Source organism: Pan troglodytes, chromosome 8 (assembly GCF_028858775.2).
Source record: "Pan troglodytes isolate AG18354 chromosome 8, NHGRI_mPanTro3-v2.0_pri, whole genome shotgun sequence".
NCBI lineage: Eukaryota > Metazoa > Chordata > Mammalia > Primates > Hominidae > Pan > Pan troglodytes.
The window spans coordinates 24,021,024-24,037,077 of NC_072406.2; the positions used below are offsets into that span (position 1 = coordinate 24,021,024).

At 40.9% G+C, this 16,054-nt stretch overlaps 1 protein-coding gene across 50 annotated transcripts in view; it reads left to right on the forward strand.

Moving 5' to 3' along the window:
* The window catches only part of CELF2 (CUGBP Elav-like family member 2), an 866,707-nt gene that overhangs the window by 705,123 nt on the left and 145,530 nt on the right, over nucleotides 1-16,054 (forward strand). The window lies entirely within an intron of this gene.

The window sequence follows — 16,054 nt, forward strand, 5'->3', positions numbered from 1 at the left end:
CATTATAAAATATGTTGGGCTTTATTGCTTATGTAGGACAAATTCTGCAGCTTTACCCGCATGTGGGTCAAAACCTGTCTCTTTATAGTAGTCTTCCAGCTTTGCCTGCATTTACTAAGTTCATGAATTGCTGCTATTTGGTTGCCTTTTTAGCTTTTGGTGAAAAAATCCTTCCCAAACTACTATAGTTTAATGGGAACTGCATCCTAGTCAAGTAAAGAAATAACGCAAACATCAGGGAGGGGGAGGAGCAGAGGAAACAAGGCCTTACTCAGAATTGCTATCAATTTTAATACCTCCCTACTAAACATTCTGTGTAGGGGATGCCTTAGTAATCTGAATTTTTTAGAAAGGGGTGTTTTTTAGAGAGGGATATTTATGAAAGCTAGTATTAACATGTTTAAAGTCTGCCCCCCCGCCCCAAATGCTAAATGTTCCCAGTGATGCACCAGACACCAAGTGTTACGGAACAGGTAATCCACCACTTTTCACAGAAAGCTTTTTAGCTCCTAACTAGGCCACTGTACCTGATATTGGGAAACGTTTCTGAAGGATATCAAGGAGATGGAGGAGTTCCAAAGGAGAGCAGCATGAATCGCAAAGGTCCGGGAAGGTGAGCCCACATGGAAAGGTCTAGGAGGTTAACTTAAAAGACCTCAGAGCATTGAGTCATGAGACTGAAAAGGGGGAAAGGCTGTAGCAAGACATTAAAAGGAGGGATTGTGTTCTCAAAAAAAAGAGAGAATATGATTGAAGTTTTGAAGACGCTAAAGTGCAGAGTGAAGCTATATATAGATAAGCTCTTTCAATTAATGCTAAACCCTGGGATACTGCTGCTGATGTTTAAAATGTTGGAACAGCAGGCAACATGTAGAGTTTGAGCCAAACTTTTACAGAGACGAGGTGGTGAACTTAGAGCATGTTACAAAAGTTAAGGAGATGGTGGGGCAGCTCACCCAGCAGTCCCCAGGAGGGGGCCTCCGGTCAGCTCTCACATAGGCTTAATGCAGAGCCCTTTTGTAACAATGAGTTGAGGTTAGGGTACCCTTCAAAGCCCTGGGTCCCTTTTAATGTTGAACTGAATATAGAACAGAAACGATGAAAAATGCGGTGCCGGCAGCTGACACAGTGTTTACCAAAGCACCAGTCGTGTGGCAGTAGATACTTCTGGGTGCCTACTGTGTGCAAGGCATCATTCTCAGTGCTGAGAACATAAAGATGAGCAAGCCGTGTTCTTTGCCCCAGAAGGAGAGAAAGAATTGTCTGTAGTAAAGAGAGGAGAGCCACAATTACCTTGAAATGTAAAACCAGCTTCAGGTTAGCCATGTCCGTTGCACACATGCACGCGTGTGTGTTCTTGTGCACGTGTGTTTTCTGTTTAGCAGAGAATGCGCTAGAGAGCGTGATCATCCTGTGCTATTCATATAATAAAGATGAAGTGAGAGAACATTAGAGGAACCAAGGCCATGTGATGGTACACGTCTGACGTTTTTCCTTTCGGTGACATGCCCGTATCTCCTCTTTCCCCTTTTTCCCCTTTGTCTTCATTTGGTTCCCCTCCCTATAGGGAGTTTAGGACAAGAAGAGGCTAAAGTTTCACTGATGAGCCTTTCTGAGGGTTCTCCATTAAATCCAAGGACAGAAAATGTACAGTCCTCTTATTAGCATAACGAAGCCATCAGCATTGCATCAAGCGGGTCCTCGTACCCTTTTCCTTGTAATGGTGTTTGATGTAGGGTCCTGAGGAAGAGCTGCCAGCCTCTACCTGATGGATCGACATCCCCTTGGCACCAAAGAGTGACTGATAGTGTTAACCATCACAGGAGACATGTATGTATGTGTGTGGAACTCTGACGTGTATTTTAAACTTTGCAATAGCCCAAAGTTAATTTGTTTCTTTGCCATTTGTTTTCGAATGGGTGTGGCATTGCTTATAAAATGTTGAATGTAAGTTGCCTAGGACGGCGCCTGGCATATGGTGGAAACTGAATAAAGGCTGCTAGGTAGTGTGGACTAGATGGACTAGAAAACAGTACAGATGCAGATGCTTTCAGATGTTCTCTCTGCCACAGAGAGACCTTTCTGTGTGCTTTGTTCAAAGTTGACAGTGTGAGTAAACTACCATCAACAAGGCGTTACTTTTGGGTAATTTTTTCAATGTTTATCCCAGTTCCTTCATCCCCTTTTACATAGCCTCTTGTACTGCAAGCTACACTCAGTTTTAAAGATGGTGGGTTAGCGTTAGAGTGGTGTTCTGTGGCCAGTGGAGGAGGAAGCTTGCTCACTTTAATGCAGAATGTCTAAGCATCCTGTGCTAACCATTGGCAGGAAGGTTATTTCAGTGAGACGCTGGTTCCTTCTCACCCCTGCACCCTTCCCGGAATCACCACTGGTTGCAGAAGCCTATATAGGGTGGCTCATTTGGACGAAGTATTGTTAAGGTGGTTATTAGAAGACTCGCAACTTAGAAAAGGAAGTAAACATGTTAATACTAGGTTTCATAAATCCCCCTCTCTAAAAAACACCCCTTTCTAAAAAATTCACATTACTAAGGCATCCCCTACACAGAATGTTTAGTAGGGAGGTATTAAAATTAATAGCAATTCTGACTAAGTTTCTTCTCATGTAGTTAATGCAGCATGATGAAAGAAATAAAAGCCTCCTTATTTTTTTACTTTCTGTGTTGCTTCTTAAATATACTCCTTCAAGTCAGGTTAGCTTACCTTGGGGGTTTGTATTTTGTTGGCTTATGTTTGCATGTGTGAATTAAAAAAAAAGAGAAAATTAGGTTATTAAAAGGATATGAACCAAAATGTTGGCATGAATTAAGAAAAATCAGTGAAGAAATGTTGCTTAATTTGTACACTTCCCTGCAGTGCTGGAAATGGACTTTTCCTTTGCATTTCCATGAGGCAGGGAGAAAACAGACCAGCCTGGTTTCACGTTCCAGACAGCATGAAGTAACTCAACAGCAAAGAAGGAAATAGGGGCCTTAGTTTTTAAATCCTCTATAAGATAGTCAAGGCTTGTCCAGTAGAAAGTTAGGTTTTGTAATAAGGGACCATTTTGTCCTTTCTGTTCAGGATTCAACAATTGCTTGTTGATTTGGGGTGAAGATGCCATGAACTCAGGAGCGGGTGAGGAGGGCCTTTCTCTGCCTCCCATTCCCAAAGCATTCTCCCTAACCCCCTGGTGAAGGCTGCGGAGAGTGTTGTAGGCAGTTGCAGTGCCCATCACTCTCTGGGTGAAGCCAGTATGTCCTGGTGGTGGCCTTAGAAGACAGCCCCTGTGAGGCTCAGTAAGCCGCAGCCTAGATTGGAACAGCGTGACTGCCTGGTAGGATAAAGGAGACGGCATCTGAAAAGAGGGTTTCAGGTGTTGGCAAAGAGGTCAGATCCCTACACATGAAACGCTGCGGCCACAGCTGCAGCCATGCTACCTGCCACATGCCCTGGCCTGCGTCAGCGTTATGGAGTAGGCAACCTGGTTCGGCGCAAAGAGGAAATGCGCGTTCTGTGCCCAGTCCTCGCTCCCCTTTGCCAACCGGGCTGCTGAGTGTGATGCTCCCTTTGTGAAGTGGACATCTGTCTAATGGGAACTGGACGGTGACCACCAGTCCGTTTTACACAGGCCACCATACAGCTGCCAGGTGGCGCTGGCTCTTAGCTGTTCTGCAAGTCCAGCACAGGGTGTATTCAGCTCTAGAGGTGGCAAACACGGGGCCCTTCCACCAGGCCCACTCCCTGCAAAGGAAGTGCTTCCGAGAGCCAAGGCTTTGCTCTAATCTCTGTGAAGGAAGAAAAAGACTTGGGGAAAGGTAATGAATAAATTAAAGACACACTTTTGTAATCGTATATTTTAGGCTTTCCTCTCTACCTAATTGTGCTCTAATCTGTACTTAGGAGTATAGTTTTTTAAGTGGGACATGTCAGGCTTTTATGCCACAGATTAAACTCCAAGGCAAATAAATGTGTGACAGCTTAAGAGGCGAAAAGAAGAGTCTTCGTCGAATGGCAGAGTTTGATTGTTTAACCTAGACTAATCAGTCTTTGGAGGGCCTGCCACGTGTCTTCCAGACGGCTAGAATGCTCAGGAGATAAGAGTGGGGCCTATCGCTCTGTGGCTTTCTCCCCCTGCATTAGCCGCAGAGCTGAGTGAGTCTATGAAAACCCATTGGTCGGGCTGCCCTAGCAACACAGAATGCTGTGCTGACACATACTCCATCACATGTTTGCGATGAAAATGCTGTATTTTTAGAACACTTCAAAGTCAGGAAACCGTTAAACCACACTGCATCCTCTCTTGCCCTCTGGCCACTTCCTCCACACCCCCAGGAACATTGCCCCCATTTCACAGAAAAGGAGCCTGAGACAAAGATTAAGTGATATTTTAAGCAAAGCTGATAATCCCAGGGAAAATTGCTGATCAAGTCTTGAAATCCAACACATCCTTCGGAGTAATTTTTAATGCTTTCGCTTCTTTTACCTAAGCCATGTGTGTTCCATATGACCTTAAATCTAAGCCCTAATATTGTAAATGGAGTTCAGAAGACAACTTAGTCTCCCATTCTCTTTCCTGGCATTCATTCAAATAAAAATAGGCACGTAATACTGTACTGTTAAAAAAAAAATCAAAGCTCCACGCACACTTTGAAAATCTTTTAGAATTTATGACACTTATTTTCTTAAGTATCTTTATGCAAATAAAGATCAGAAGTCCTTTGAGTTTACATCGCTTGCTGAAGGACTGTATCTTGTGTGTCTCTGAAATTTGCGTGCCTAGCTCGGTGCCTGACATGGAATAGCCATTGAAAAGTAGCTGCAGATTGAACGAATGAAGTAAATGCTACCTCTCTCTGATCCACCACTAACTTACCCATTTTTACAGTTACTATTCTGTGGAGCAGAGACATGCTTGTATTCATTCTTAGGAGACATGCTTGTATTCATTCTTAGGACATGTGTTGAGAGCCCTACGTGCCAGGCAGTGTGCAGCGTCCCAGGAATACAAAGATGACTACTGGGGCATGATGGAGTGGAGTGAGGAACATGAGGGTATGTGTGTGCGTGTGCCTGTGTTGGGGAGAGAGCCTGTGACAGTCTTCTTTTCTTTCCCCCCGAAGGCTCTGTGGTCCTATAAAGGTTAAGAACAACTGCATTGTACAAACAGGGGGAAGGAGGGTCAGTTGTCCAGCTCGTATAGAGTGTTGCCAGGTGCATGCTGAAAATCAGGTCTTAAATTAGCAAAGCTTACGTGGTGTCAGGTAACAGTCACACTCAGCCCTAGTTCTCAAAATAGTCCTAAACCAAAAAATGTTCACTCGGACTCCTAACCCCCTAGTCTTCTCTGTCAGCAGCCCCAAATATATAAGGCTGAGGTGTTTCTAATGTGAGGTTCTGTTAGCCTGTTGGTGCTCCTCAGTCACTGGGGGCCAAAGAGGAAAACATAATAAAGAGAGTGAAAGAGTTTCTAAATTGTAAAACTCCATACCCGTCTGAGCCATGAGGTCTGGTTCTGTGCATTTCCTGGTTTCGGTGAATCTCCATGTCTTGCTTAGCTTTTTTCTACCCTTTGGCTACCAGATCAAATGCCACTTTCCCAGAAAGCGGCAACAAGAGTGGAAGGTGGTGAACCTAAAAGGCAGCATAGGGTGGTGGTTGAGAACAGGGCCTTGGAGACTGCGTGCCTCTCCGGATCCCTCCTCCACCACCGCTTCTGTGACCTAGACTAAGGATTGACTTCCCCACGCCTCTGCTTCCTCATCTGCAGGATGAACAGGGCCGTTGAGCAGATTCAGTGAGGTCGTGGAGGCAGAGCAGTGACAACAGTGTCTGGACTCGGTAAAACCGACACCGTACTCAGTCTCCTCCTGATGAGGAAACCCAAGTCCGGAAACATGAAGGGGGCCCTTCCAGGCTGACGCTATCTCCCAGTGACGGCTCTGGGTATAGCCTGCCATCCGAGCAGATGAGCCTTTCGGTGACAGGAAGATCAGTTCTCGGTAGTATTGCCAATAAGAATAATAACTAGTATTTCTCTGGAGTACTCGCCATGCGCTAGGTCCTGTACTAAGGGCTGACTATACATTATCTTGTTAAAATGTATTCTCACAATAATCCTGTGAGATTACACTACTTATGGTGCCCATTTTACAGAGAAGAAAACTGAAACTTAGCAAAGTAACACATCTAAGTATGTGGCAGCATGGAATGAATGAATGAATGAGTTTATTTATTTATTTATTTAAAGACCAAGTCTTGCTTTGTTGCCCAGGCTGGAGTGCAATGACGCAATCTCGGCTCACTACAAGTTCTGCCTCCCGGGTTCAAGCGATTCTCCTGCCTCAGCCTCCCTAATAACTGGGACTACAGGTGGCTGCCAGTATGCCCTGCTAATTTTTGTGTTTTTAGTATAGGTGGGGTTTTGCCATGTTGGCCAGGCTGGTCTCAAACTCCTGACCTCAAGTGATCAGCCCACCTTGGCCTCCCAAAGTGCTGGGATTACAGGGGTAAGCCAACATTCCTGGCCCAGACATGGAATTTAAACCTAAATATTTTGTTGGTAGCATCCCCACTTTTAACCATGACATTGTCCTTGTTCGGTTCCAGGGTTTTTGTAGCGTGGAGCTGGGCACATCTCTCTGCCTGCTGTGCTTGTCAAACTGACGTTACCTCTCTCATTTCGGAATGAATACTCCTCTCGACTGTCAGTTGTCATTGATGTCTCTGTATTCATACCAGTTAGCACAGTGTGTGGTAACCAATAGGTGCTTAATGTTTGTTCAAGTACACTGAATTATTCTTTCAACATTCCTTGGATTTCTTGCTCCCATGCCTGAGTCTTGCCATTTCCTCTACCTAGAGGTGTCATTTCTTCTTCCCAGTTCTGATGGTTTCTGTTGTGGCCTTTCAGCATCCAGTGCGTATGCCATTGCATCCATAATGGCTCTTCCTCCTGGACACCCCAGCAGAGTCATGTCTCGCTCTGCTGAAATTCCTGTGACGCTGTGTGCACCTCTCACTGTGCACAGTACTTTGTGCCATTCTGCAGTTGCATACGCATTTGTCATCTCTAACTCTAAGTGTCTTGCCTTGGGGCTGTTTTAGTCCATTGGTATACATTATAGGACCTCATCGAACTTAGTACAGTGCCTTAAAACAGTGAAGAACATTTGCTGATGGAGAGAATGCAAAGCATTCAAGAGAAAGGGACATTATTTTCCCACCAGCCTGTATCCTGCCTTGTTCTTCTTTTCCTTTTCATGGCACGTTGACATGGAACACCCCGTTGCATTCCTGGTTTTGAATCAGCTGGTGGGCACTCCATGGAGCATGAAAAAATATTGTTTCAGCTGAAGCAATGGAAGTAAGAGAATCATTTTAGGGTGTCACTGTAGTGTGAAAAGCTTTGACATTTAAAATAAAATAAGGAAGGAGAAAAACAGTTCACTCTGTCATTGGAGTCTCTTGCCAGCAAGGGCTCCGAGCCCTCTGAGCAGCGTGCTCACCTGAAACCCCGCCAGACTTACAGATGTTTCGTTTGGCTCCAGTATGAAGAACCACACTGCAGTTCTCAGGAACAATTCCATTCTGGCAAGGACTGATGTAAACGGGGAGCGGGGCAGCAAACAGAAATGACTTCATAGGTCCTATCCCTCTCTACTTTCCTAGATCCTGTAGTGCACACTGCCCTTTTCCTTTGAGTTTTCATCCATCACTTTATTCACTTAGTGCCAAGACATACAACCCTTTTATGAGGCTATGAAAACTCCACTTAGCCAAGTGCATGTTTGGAACTCTAAGACAATGATATACTTTGCCCCTAGTTGTGATCCTAGAGCTTCCCTGAAGGTCATGTGTAGGTGAATGGAACTCTTCCAGACTTGGATTTTCTTCCTTTGAGGACTTGGATTATAACATGGAGGAAAATTTATTTTTGGGGATCAGAGAAGAATTTGAGTCAAGGATAACAAAGAGGTATGAAGAGAAAATGAGAGTGGAAGTTCCAAAGGCTAGTGTCTCTCACCTCTCCCTACCACCCTATGTTTTAAGCTACCCCTTTTAATTAGACATTCTGCCAGCATACAGCTTGTCCAAAACCAAACACATTATCTGCTCTTTGGTTGGCCCTGTTGTGTTAATGGAACAGTCTTCCTTCTTGTCGCCCAATCTCAGAATCTCGGCATTATTCCTGACTGCTGCTTTTCCTTTCCTTCACATCCAAATCCTGTGAACTTGATTTTTTTAATATTCCTACCGCCATTTGTGCATTTCTACTGTTGTCACCCTTGGTGCCACCTAGAATATCAAAGGGTCTTTTTAACAGCTCAATGGAGACATAATTGATATGCGGCAAACTTCACGTACTTAAAGTATAAAATTTGATACATCTTAACATATGTATACACCTATGAAACCATCACAACAATCAAAATAACAAACACATCTCTCACCCCTGAAAGCTTCCTCATGCACCTTGGCAGTCCCTTCTGTCCTGGCTGCCCCATGCCTCAATTACTGACCTACTTTCTGTTGTATGTGGTTTCCATTTCCTAGAATGTTACATAACTGCAGCCATACAGCATGTGCTTTCTTGGATCTGGCTTCCTTTGCTCAGCCTGATTCATCCCTGTCACTCATTGATTCCTTTTGATTGCTGAGTAACGTTTCATAGAATGGAGGTACCACAGCTCATCACCTCTCCTCTTGATGAGGCTTTGGGTTGTTGTCATTTTCTGAATATTTTAAACAAAAAGCTGCTGGGAACATCCATGTACAAGTATTTGTAAAGACGAGTGCTTTTGTCGCTCAGCTAGACACCTTAAGAGTGGAATGGCTGTATCATATAGTAGGTTTATATTGAACTTCTTAAGAAACTGCCTGTTTGCTAAAGGGATTGTACCATTTTACATTCCTACCAGCAATACCTGAGAGTTGCATTCCTTCCACATTCCCTCCAACACTTGGTGTAATCACTATTCCTAATTTTACCCCTTCTAATCTGTGTGTAGTGGTATGTCATTATGGTCTTAATTTTAATTTGCCTGATGGCTAACGATGCTGAGCATCTTTTGATATGTTTGATTCGTGTATATCTATCTTCAATTCAGATCTTTTGCTCATTTTTTACTTGGGTTACTGCCTTATTGTTGAGTTCTGAGAGTTCTGGATATGCTCTTTGATCAAAGTATTTCACTAGATACACGTTTTGCAAATATTTACTGCTAGTTTGTTTCTTGTTATCTCTTAATATTTTTTAAAAAGCAGTTTCTAATTTTGATGAAGCCTTATTTGTAAATTCCTTCTTTTACTGATTGTGCTTTGGGTTTTATATCAAAGAAAACCTAACCCAAGGTCATAAAGGTTTTTTCTATATTTTCTTCTAGAAGTGTTACAGGTTTAGGCTTTACATTTTAGTCTTTGATCTATTTTGAGTTAATTTTTATATTCAGCATGAATTATTTATTGAAGTTCATCTTTTTGCATGTGGATATTCAATTGTTCCAGCACTATTTGTCCTTTCTCCACTGATTGCTTTTGTATATGTGTCAAAAATCAGTTGTCTGTATATGTGTCAGTTTATTTAAAGACAGTCTGACCTGCTCCAGTGATCTTATTTGTCTATCTTTGCATCAGTATTACATTGCATTAGTTACTGCAACTTTATCACGAGTCTTGAAGTCAGATACTGTTAGTCTTCCAACTTTGTTCCTCATTTTCAAAGTTGTTTTGGCTATTCTAGATTCTTTGTATCTCCTCGTAAATTTTAGGATCATTTGGGCAGTTTTTACAATAAAAGCCTACTACAGTTTCTATAGGAAATGCATTGGATCTGTTCATCAATTTGGAGAAATTTGTCATCTTAGCAATATTGAGTCTTCAAAACCATGAAGTGGTATATTTCTCCACTTCTTTAGGTCTTATTTGATTTCTCTCACAAATGTTTTGTGGTTTGCCATGAACAGGACCTTGCATATCCCTAGTCAGATTTATCCCTAGGTGTTTTATATTTTCCGTGGTCTTCTAACTAATTTTATTCTATTTGCTATTTCCAATCATTTGTTTCTAGCATATAGAAATATAATTGATTTTTGTGTATTGATTATGTATCCTACAACCTTGCTAAACTCATTCTAGTAGCTTTTTTAAAGAGTCTGTTGGATTTTCTACGTAGATGGTCGTGTCATTTGCACATAAAGACAGTTCTGCTCTTTTCCAATCTAAGTGTTGTCTTTTCTTGCCTGCTTGCACTGGCCAAAACGTCCACTATGGAGGTGAATAGAAATAGTGAGAGCAGACATTATTATCATGTTCTTGATATTAGAGGAGGACTTTTTTTTTACACTGAAAAGTATGATGTAATGTATAGGTTTTTCACAAATGCCCTTTATCAAGGACATTGTCTTGTCTTCCTGTTTTGCTGAGAATTATCATCAGGAATGGATATTAGATTTTTTTTAATGTTTTCTCTGAGTCTATTGAGATGATCATATCGGGTTTTTTGTCTGTTTGTAAATATGACAAATCACATTGTTTTTGTGTTTTTTTTTAAGACAGGATCTTGCTCTGTTGCCCATGCTACAGTGAACTGACACAGTCACAGCTCACTGCAGCTTCGAACTCCTGGGCTCAAGTGATCCTCTTGTCTTAGCCTCCCAAAGTGCTGGAATTACAGGTGCATGTCACCACACCCAGCTATATTGACTGATTTGGATATTGAGCCAACCTTGAATTGCTGGGATAAGTCTTACTTGGTCATGATGATCCCCCCGCTGCACCCACTGCCCCCAAGATGGAGTTTCACTCTTGTCACCCAGGCTAGAGTTCAATGGCACGATCTCAGCTCCCCGCAACCTCCGCCTCCTGGATTCAAGTGATTCTCCTGCCTCAGCCTCTAGAGTAGCTGGGATTACAGCCATGCGCCAACATGCTTGGCTAATTTTGTATTTTTAGTAGAGAGGGGGTTTCTCCATGTTGGTCAAGCTGGTCTCGAACTCCTGACCTCAGGTGATGCGCCCGCCTCAGCCTCCCAAAGTACTGGGATTACAAGCATGAGCCACCACGCCTGGCTGGTCATAATGATTTTATTGGATTCCATTTGCTCAAATTTTGTTTAGAATTTTTACATCTGTGTTCGGGAAGAATATTTTTCTGTAGTTTGTTTATAACTTCTTTGGCTGGTTTTGGTATAATGGCAATCCTGATCTCATAGAATGAATTGCGAAGTGTTCTCTCCTCTTCAGTTTCCTGGAAAATTGTGTATAAAGTTGTATTATTTCTTTAGTTGTTTGGTAGAATTCATCACATAAGTCACCCAGACTTCAAGTTGACTATGTAAGAAGGTTTTTAACTACAAATTGAATTTCTTTAGTACCTATAGGAATATTTAGGTTCTCTATTTTTCCTGGAGTGCATTTTTCCTTTCAGATAATATGTCCATTTACCCTAAGTGGTCAAGTTTATTGTCATAAAACTGTGTATAATCCCTTAATATCCTTTTAATGTCTTCAGAATCTACACATAAAGACAGTTCTACTTGTCATGTCTCCTGATACTCCTGGTACTGTTAATTTGTGCCTGCATTCTTTTTTCCCTTTGTCTTAAAGTTCCCAGGTTTATTTGTCTACTAAAGAACTAGCCTTTGGTTTTGTTGCTTTTATTTTTTTTTTCTATTTCTTTGGCTTTCACTTTAATTTTTATTGCTTCCATTCTTTTGCTTATTTGGGGTCTAACTTGCTTTTATTTTTCTAACTTTTAAGATGAAAGCTGAGGTTACTGATTTGAAATCTTTTTTTCTCCAAATGAAAGTATATAATGGTATATAATTCCTCCTAAGTACCATTTTACCTACATCCACAAATTCTGATATGCTGTAGTTTCGTTTTCATTCAGTTGAAAATACTTTCTAATTTCTCTTTTGATTTCTTCTTTGACCTGTGGGTTATTCAGAATATGTCATTTAGTTTCTAAATACAGATTGAGCATCCCTAATCCAAAAATCCAAACTTTGAAATGCTCTAAAACCTGAAATTTTTTTCAGTACTGACATGATGTTCAAAGGAAATGTTCATTGGAGCATTTTGGATCAGGAAAGGGATGCTCAACCAGTAAGTATAATGCAAATATTCAAAAATCTGAAAGCAAAAATCCAATACATTTACGGGCCCAAGCATTTTGGATAAAGGATCTCAACCTGTATTTGAGAGGGGTATGGGAGTTTTTTCTGTTACTGATCTCTAATTAAATGTCCTTTTGGTCAAGGAATATACCTTGTATGGCTTAAGAACTCTTAAATTCATTGAGACTTGTTTGATGCCCCATAATATGACTTATCTTGGTAAACAGTCCATGTGCATCTCAAAAGAACAGGTATCCTATTGTTCTTGGACTGAGTGTTCTACAAAAGTGAGTTTGATTGAGTTGTGTTCTGCAAATCTTCAGTATCTTTACTGATTTTCTGGATATTAATACTTGTTCTATCAGTTATTGAGAAAGGCTATTGAAATCTCTTGTGTATTTGTGTATTTCTCCTTTGAGTTCTATTTTTGCCTTATGTATTTTGAAGTTCTGTTTTTTTGATGAATAGATATTTAGAATTTTTGTGTTCTCTTTGTGAATTGACTCCTTGGTGGTTTTGAAATGACCTTTATTTCTGGGATTATCCTTTGATTTGAAATTATTATGATAGTAGTAAAGCCACTTCAGCTTTCTTTGACTCCTGTTAAATAATATATATTTTTACATTCTCTCTCTTCACGTGTATGTATCTGTCTATTTAAAGTGCATTTATTGTACACAGCAGGTAGTTGGATCATAATTTTTTTGAATCCACTCAGACAAGTTCTACCTTTTAATTGGAGTGTTTAGATAATTAACATATAATGTAATTGTTGATAAAGTTTGGTTTAGGTCTCTAATCTCACTAAGGTCCCCCCACCACCTGTTCTTCCCTTTTGCCTCTTCTTATTACTTCAAATTACTTTTTCATTTTACCTTCTTTGTTGGCTTATTAGTTATAGCTCTTTTTTGTTGTTTTAGAGTATTTGTTACACGTCTTTATCATTCAAGTGATAGTATGCAACTTCATGTATAGCATGAGAGTCTACTTCCATTTCTCCCTTCGCAGACTTTATGCTGTTGCTGTTTTACATTTTGCTTTTACATGTTAAAATACATCCACAATACCTTGTTACAATTTTGTTTAATTGGCCGATTTTCTTTTACAGATGTTTCTATCATAAGAAAACTATCTCGCCTGTTTATGCTCGTAGTTAATACTTCCGTGCTCCGTTCCTTTGTATAGATCCATATTTCCTTCTGGTGTCATTTTCCTTCTGCCTGAAGGACTTCTTTTAATATTTCTTGGGCAGCCAATCATCTGGTGGTAAATCCTTTCACCTTTTGTGTTTTGCCCCTTTTTTGAAGTATGTATCTAGATCTAGATATATATATTTTTTGAGACTGAGTTTCGCTCTTGTTGCCCAGGTTGGAGTGCAGTGGCGCAATCTCAGCTCACCGCAACCTCCGCCTCCTGGGTTCAAGTGATTCTCCTGCCTCAGCCTCCCAAGTAGCTGGGATTACAGGCATGTGCCACCACACCCGGCTAATTTTGTATTTTTAGTAGAGACAGGGTTTCTCCATGTTAGTCAGGGTGGTATCGAACTCCCAACCTCAGGTGATCTGCCCGCCTCGGCCTGCCAAAGTGCCGGGATTACAGGCGTGAGTCACCACGCCCAGACTGAAGTATATTTTTACTGGCTGTAGATTTCTAGGTGGACAGGATTTTCCTTTTCTTTCAGTATGTTAAAGACATTGCTTCACTGTCTTCTCACTTGTATTGTTTCAGATGTTATCCTTCTCCTTCTGTTTTTTTTCCTCAGTCTGCTTTTAACATTTTCTCTTTATGTGACTGGGTTTGAGTAATTTGATTATGATGTGCCTTGGTTTGGTTTTCTTCATATTTCTTGTACTTGGAGTTCATTGAGATTTTTGGACATGTGAGCTTACAGTTTTCATCACATTTGGAAAACTTTCATCCCTTTCTTTTGTCAGATATTTTTAATGTCCCCTTTCTCTCTACTATCCTTGTAGACTCAGATTACTTGTATATTTGGCCGTTTGAAGTTGCCTTACAGCTCACTAATGTGTTTTTTTTCTTCCTTTTTTAAAGTCTCTGTTTCTCTATTCCATTTTGAAACACAGTTCACTCATCTTTTCTTCAGTGTTTAATCTGCCGTTAATCCCATCCAGTGTTTTCTTCATCTCAGACATTGTAGTTTTTAATCTCTAGAAGTCCGTTTCAGATCTTTCTTAGATCTTCCAGGTCTCTGCTTGTCTTGTGGAACATACCAAATACAGAGATAAATAACTTTTTTGAGTCCTTGTCTGCTAATTCTAGCATCTGTATGATTATTTTCTACTTCTAAAGTGAGGCCTCTCCTAGTCCTCTACCCAAGACAGTGAATTGTGAGTATTTTCGGTCTGGCTGGTAAGGACAGGCACTATTCCAAGCCTTTCATCTTTTTGGAGGGCTCTTTGTCTGGTAGTTTCTTCACTCATGTGCATTGATCATCACTGGATATTCAAGAGGGACCTCTGCAGATCTCTTTGACTCCTGTTAAATAATATATATTTTTACATTCTCTCTTTTCACGTATATGTATCTTTCTATTTAAAGTGCATTTATTGTACACAGCAGGTAGTTGGATCTTAATTTTTTTTGAATCCACTCAGACAAGCTCTACCTTTTAATTGGAGTGTTTAGATAATTAACATATAATGTAATCGTTGATAAAATTTGGTTTAGGTCTCTAATCTCACTGAGGGTTTTTTTCCCCTCACCTGTTCTTCCCTTTTGCCTCTTCTTATTACTCTCTCTCTGCAGCTCATTCCTCTTTGCTACTCTTTCCGGTGAATTCTAATGGCCCTTGCAGTCTCAGCTCAGGGAGTATACTGGGTCCTGCCTGGTGTCCAGCTCCCTGTGCTGTGGCCTGGAAACTCTTTCAGGCCATGAGCTGTTTTCAGGCACAAGGACTGTCCATCTAGGCCAGAGGCAGAAGTCTGCAACTCTTAATTATATTTCCTGTCCCTGGTTCTTTTCTCACAGTGCCTTCTATTTATCCAGAGGAATTCCAGCACCAGCGATGGTATGCAAACCTTTAGTGGCACACGTTGACTCAGATACAGCCCAGATTCCTTGGCCATGCTTTTCAGGTCTTCCATAAACCATTCTGTTCTTTCTCCTCTCATTCCCTTCATTACCTTCATTTCCATTCCTACAGATTTGTTAACTGGAATTTCTGTACTTCCATCTCTTTTTGTTGACAGCTTGTCTTTGTTCAGGTTCTCCATTTCCTGCACATTTTTAACACATTTGCAAGTTGTAAATTATCTTCTTTCTGCAAACTCCTGTAAAGATTTATGTGCACCTCTTTGATTCAAGCCTTCACTTTCTGCCTTGTATTAACTTATTTATGCACATGTCTTATCTCCTCCAACCACTTATAAATCCCTTGAGGACAGGATTCACGTCTCATTTACATGCTCTTAGAAATTTACAGTGTGTACACAGTAGGCAATCCATACATGCCCATTCAGTACGCATTTACTGGCAGTCTTGGGAATGAACATCAAATTAGATATTGATGAAATTTTGGCCCGATGATAAAGAATATCTTAGGCTAAAAGTAATGGGAAAATTAAATTGTTTGCAGGATGTTTCAGCACTACTCCCTACTTAGCTAGATTTATCTCCTCTTTCTTCTCTGTGTGTCAGTTTGCAAACAAGAACTGCCCTTTTCTCTTTGAAAAAAAAAATGAACACTAAAGGCAGAGATTTTCATTTGGCTGTCTTTGTATTCCCACAACCAAGCATGGTACGTGGTTCAAGAAATGGCTGTTTAATCACAGCAGTAACTCCCAGTAGGAAAGATTCTCAAAGGAATTGTTCTTTTAAAAAAAAAATTCACAAAGTAGGCTGTACCCTCAAAGTGCTAAGGAGAGCTTCTGTCCTCGAAAATCTCCCTGAAATACTGAAAGCATACAAAAAAGGAGAA